The following is a 5,820-nucleotide window of genomic DNA, read 5'->3' on the forward strand; positions in this document are numbered from 1 at the left end:
TGTTCAAGGTTTTCAGAGTTGAGCATATGGTACAGTATTCCATCAAAAGGATGAGGCTACTGAATGTGCATCTGCAGAAGAGCTCATTTCATAGGAACTGACCTAAAAGTTCTATCATGAAGTAAATGTGGCATAAACTCTGGATAAAAAGCCAACCAGGGCAGAACAGTGCTTGGAAAATAGGCATTAGAATACTTAAAGGAAAACACATTAAAATGGATTCATAATATGAGGGAGGTTTCTTAGTTGTAAATCTAAAAAATTCTAGGAGAATCCTCATTTTCAAAACCGCTTATTTAAACTATTTATTCAAGTAATTTATTCCCAAAAAACTATGCATGTTCTGACTGTGGAATTAGTTGACTGGTCAATTAAAGGCAATTTTAATTACCTTTTAAAAAATTCTTCATACAAAGGAGAGATGTATGTGTTTCTCAAATAAACTGCATTGTGTAAGTCCTTAAAAAAATAAACAAAAACAATTAAATGAAGACCTACAAGTACTTATGCCAAGCAGGAATCTGCCTGCCACCTATGGTCTCATAGTAATTAAAAATTGATGTTGGACTCAACATTCTGAAACTAAGTTTCCATTACTTGAGCTCCAGCAAAATATAAAGGTCTGTAGCCTCAACTAGGATAATGTCTTCCCTGTCCAAATCCAAAATGATTATACTGATAACCTCCATGCTGGAAGTGCTATTCAAATTGTCGCCCTTGGTGATAATTCCTGCTCCCCTTCCTCCCCAACCTCCTTCCTGGCCTCCACATCCACCTTGGCCACTGCAACCACCCCTCCCTCCACAGCCACTGCCTCAATTATGATGGTGCCCACCATCTTGGTACCTACTGTTCTGCTGATATCCACCACCCTGGTATTCACTCCCTATATACATATATATGTATACATATGTATATATATGTTTGGAAGTCACCATAACCACCACCTTGATAGCTACCACCACCATGATAGCCACCTAGCAGGAAACCCAAATCTCGATAACCACCATCTTGGTAGCCACCACCTTCTCCTCCACTCCCTCCATCCATCCAGCCTCCTTGATGTTTATTTCTTCTTCCTCCCTGCTCAGTACCATGGTTGTAGCCACCATGTCCACCTCTCCCTCCTCCTTTTCATGACCTCCTTGTCCTCCATATGAAGAATGTTCATAACCACCTCTCCCTCCTTCTCTGCCTCCTGTTTGCTGCTGGGGCCATCTTACATTTTCTGCCATGGTGGCATCTCTGGAGGTGGAGGTTCAGTTTTCACTCGGTCTACTTCCTCCGTCAGGCACCCTGCCCATCAACACCTTATTGATGGCACAGGCAGTCTTTTCTTTTATAGAGCTATTGCTTGTCCTTAAAATCTTTGGCAAGTCTTGTCTTGTAGCTGAAAGGTGGGAAAGGAAATAGTACTTTTAGGAGATAGGACTGAGCGTTCTATTTTTTTGTTATTTGCTATTTTTTCTGTCTGACTCTTAGCTCTGTCAGACCAACCGAAAGACTGGACAGTAACATCCAAACATTTTAATAGCGACTTTCTCAGAACTTCATATTCATTGGCTATGGCTTGGTGAATTGCTTCTTTCTTTGCCCAGTGGGCTGGTCCCATTGGCTTCTTCCATAAAGGCTTTCCACATGGTTAAGTGGAACTTTTGCTAATGTCTCCTTTAATTTTTTTTTTCAATCCTGCTGAAGAACTGGAACATAGTTATATTGGCTGGAGGTTTGAACATTCCTAGAGCAATACATATGCCTTTCAACTCTTGAAAGACCTCACTACCACCTCCTTCTTGACCTTTCTTTGGAGGAGCATTCTGGCAGCTTCTAGTTCTGAGATGAAGAATGTGAGCAAAAGGAGGCAGTTCTGAATGTGAAGGCACGTGGTCACATCCCCAGATGTCAATGAAAGATATGGACTGTTCATCTCCCCTAGTAGCCCACTCATCTCAAGCTGGAATTCTTCAGCTTCACTTGGGCTATTAGTTGTTTGCACATTTTCCTCTAGTTTATAGAACACTCTTAATTCAGACACCAGCCAAGCACAGAGTTCAGTAAACTTGGAGGAACTGGCTCCAGCAGAGACTGCCTGAGACAGAGCCCCATCTTCCAACAATGGACCCTTGTAGCCTAGATCTTTCAAAGGCTCCAAGATGTTAGTCTCTATGAGGTCACACCCCATCCTACTGTGGTATTCAAATTTCCCAGTCATCAGGCTTCCCTCTTCTCCTGCAATGCGTGTACTTGCATGTGTGCTGCCTTCCCGCAACAAATATTTTTTTAAATACCTGCTATGTGCCAGATCCTTAGGGCAGAATAGTAAAAACAAAACTATCTTAAGTAAAGATACAATTTAACTAGACTTATCTAGGTTTTCTGCACTCTGTACAGCTTTATCTAAAGAGAAAGACTCCTAATGGAGGCTCCTTCTGCGATTATACGCTCTGATCCTGATGTGTCTTCTTGCTGGCTACAACTGATTAAATGAGAGAGGAAACTGAATTCGTGGGGAGGTAGTCTGATGACTTGAAAATGGTGGGTTGTTTTTACCATATTTTTCTCACAAATTAGAAGCAGGGCTGAAGGTTGTAGTGGCTACTTAAGTGGCAGCCTCATGGAGTAGAGATTGGAGCAGCCACTTCCGGGTTTCCTATGCTCCCAGGTTATGAGGGAGGAGAGAACCAGAAAAAACTGATCAGGTGAAAGGGATGGCATGGATGCCCACAAGAAATCAAAGAAACATGACAGGATGAAGGTGAGAAAACATCCAGACTCTCTCTCTCTCTCTCTTTTTTTTACTTGAATTGATTTGACTAGATTTATATTTCTTACAACTTCCCAGTGCAGAGAAGGTCCTTGATAAATATTTGTTGAAGGAATAAATGTACAGGGCATTGTGTCCTAAATGCTTGGTGTGTACAGGAAGCAGATATGATTCCTGACGTCATGGAGTTTACATGGAGGAGACAGATTTTACATATTTGGTCTTGACAGTAACACAAGTGTTAATCAACCCTCATCATCGATGCAGGAGGCAAATATTAAACAAATAATGACTGTTCAACATTGTAGTGTCAAAAACAAACAGAGGCTCAGGTAAAAGTTTCAATGTTATTTCTCATGACCAATGGATCTGTGAATGCATTAGAAAATTGGTATGATATCATTAGCAAAAAAATAAATAAATTGTACTTAATTAGAATTCAACTTTGGCTGGATTTTTTTTTCCTTCTCCTTCTCCCTCCTTTTCTTCCTTATTTCCTCCCTTTCTTTCTTTTTGAAATCTGACTACAATATTGTGCTAGTGCATATATTTTAATTTGGTGCAGGGCATACATAACAAAATAAGTGAAAAGCTATAAATGTTAGAGCATATATATTATTTATTTCAATGACAAAGGGACAATAAATCATGTTGTCAAGTTGCACTGTAACATTCAAGGTCTGTCTCTGTTATGTCTAATTGGCCAAGCATTTGCAGTTCTGAAGTTTACAGAATGGGGAAAAAGCATCTTAGTTTATAGAATAGATCATTGATTTGTCAAATGTACCTTTCCTAACTCATACTTTGTCTCTTTAACTGAAAAAAATGCCTTCCTCAAATATGTACTATTTACAGGTCATTGGAAAAGAGTATTGCACAATAGAATTATTATAATGTAGTAAAGGATAGCGCTTTTATCTTATTGGCATGTAGAGATCACATGTGAAAACTTTTTGATCTTTGTTGACTTGATAGTGGAAAAGATTTGGAAATCCTTTTGTCACTGACAAGAATGGAACTGTGGTAGCTGTTTTATAGTTGGTCAATTTTAACAATAGATAAAAAAAGTTTTTGTTGAAGCCAATTTATTAATACGTAACATGCAACATATCGCCTTAAAGACAAATGCATATTTTTCTCATATCAAGACCCCCCAGATTTTTGCTAACATCCAAAGATATTTAAAAGAGATCTACATTCTCCACCTGCTCCCACCCCAGTCTGTCCTAAGCTGAGAAATAGTACTGCAACCCTCTGAGCTTTAGCACTTTTTTAGGTAAAAGGAATTTTTTATGATGTAACTGATATTGTAACTACTCAGCTGGACGTAAACTTTTAAGGGCTAAGTCCATTTGCTGATTTGTTTGCATTTCCTACTCCAACTAAAAGAATTCAAAGGCATGAAGAGTCTATTGTGAAAAATGCATGAATAATGCAAAAGGCATCCTGAAGTAGGATATCAGTAAGGTTCCAATGCAGTTATGGCTTTCTAATAAAATCATGAAAAACTTAAAATGAAAAAAGTCAAACCATCTCAAACTTGTCGAGGCAGGTGTAGAAGAGTGCATGAGGGAAAGCTCCTCTGAAATATGTGGGGTTTTTCCCGTGAAGTCTGTTCCCCTACACCCCGACTACAACTCTTTTGAGATATAGTTGACATATAACATTATGTGAGTTTAAGGTGTACAATGTGTAATCTTGATACACTTACATAATGCACAGTGATTACAACCATAGCTTTAGCTAACATGGCCATCGAGTCACATGATTACCATTTCCTTTTTGTGGTGAGAACATTTAAGATCTACTCTCATAGCAACTTTCCAGTATCTGATAGAGTGGTGCTAACTATAAGCACTAGGCTGTCCATTTGATCCCCAGAAATTATTCAGCTTATGACTGGAAGTTTGTACCATTTGACCAACCTCTCCCCATTTCCCCCACCCTCCCTCCCCTGGTTACCACCATTCTACCTTGTTGCCATGAGTTTGGCTTTTTTTAGATTCCATATATAAGTCATATCATACTGTATTTGTCTGTCTTTGTCCGACATATTCATTCACTTAGCATAATGCCCTCAAGTTTCATCCATGTTGACATAAAGGGCAGAATTTCCTGTCTCGGGGCTGAATAATATTCTGTGTGTGTGTGTACATCTCCTCCACCCCCCACCCCCACACAAATACCACATGTAAATTGATGATTTTCCATAGTGCTATGCTTTGATTCCCTTCTCTTCACCTTCTATGAATGTACTGTAGGTTTTCATTTTATGGTTATCATGTGGCTTACATAAAACATCGTAGAGATATAACAATCTATTCTACACTGATAAGTTAACTTTGATTGCTACAAAAGCTTTACCTTTTTACTCTTTTTTGGTCATAATTTTCATCTTTTTATATTGTGTATCCATTAACAAATTATTGTAACCTAGATTTTTTTTTAAGATCTTATTTATTTATTTGACACAGAAAGAGAGATAGCACAAGCTGGGGGAGTGGCAGGCAGAGGGAGAGAGAGAGGCAGACTCCCCGCTGAGCAGGGAGCCTGATGTGGTACTCGATCCCAGGACCGTGGGATCATGACCTGAGCCAAAGGCAGACGCTTAACCAACTGAGCCATCCAGACATCCCTGTAACCTGGATTTTTTAATGCATTGTTCCTTTAACCTTTATCCTAGAGTTAAGGAGTTAACATACCACAATATTACAGTGTTAGAGTGTTCCGAATCTGACCATGCTTACTTTAACTAGTGTGTTGTACATTTTCATATATTTTTGTGTTTCTAATTAGCATCCTTTTATTTCAGCTTGAAGAACACCTTTCAGCATTTCTTTTTTTTTTTTTTTAAGATTTTATTTATTTATTTAATTGACAGACAGAGAGAGACAGCGAGAGAGGGAACACAAGCAGGGGGAGGGTCAGAGGGAGAAGCAGGCTTCCCGCTGAGCGGGGAGCCTGATGCGGGGCTCCATCCCAGGACCCTGAGATCATGACCTGAGCTGAAGGCAGTTGCTTAACCAACTGAGCCACCCAGGCGCCCCCACCTTTCA

At 39.5% G+C, this 5,820-nt stretch overlaps 1 pseudogene; it reads right to left on the reverse strand.

The window, feature by feature from the left end:
- Positions 1-374: 374 nt before the first annotated feature.
- LOC112806651 (protein FAM98A-like) lies at positions 375-3,084 on the reverse strand (annotated as a pseudogene).
- Between the last annotated feature and the right edge of the window lie 2,736 nt (positions 3,085-5,820).

The sequence above is a fragment of the Callorhinus ursinus genome, unplaced genomic scaffold (genome assembly GCF_003265705.2).
Source record: "Callorhinus ursinus isolate GAN/ISIS: 27379988/994484 unplaced genomic scaffold, GSC_fseal_2.0 scaffold2, whole genome shotgun sequence".
NCBI lineage: Eukaryota > Metazoa > Chordata > Mammalia > Carnivora > Otariidae > Callorhinus > Callorhinus ursinus.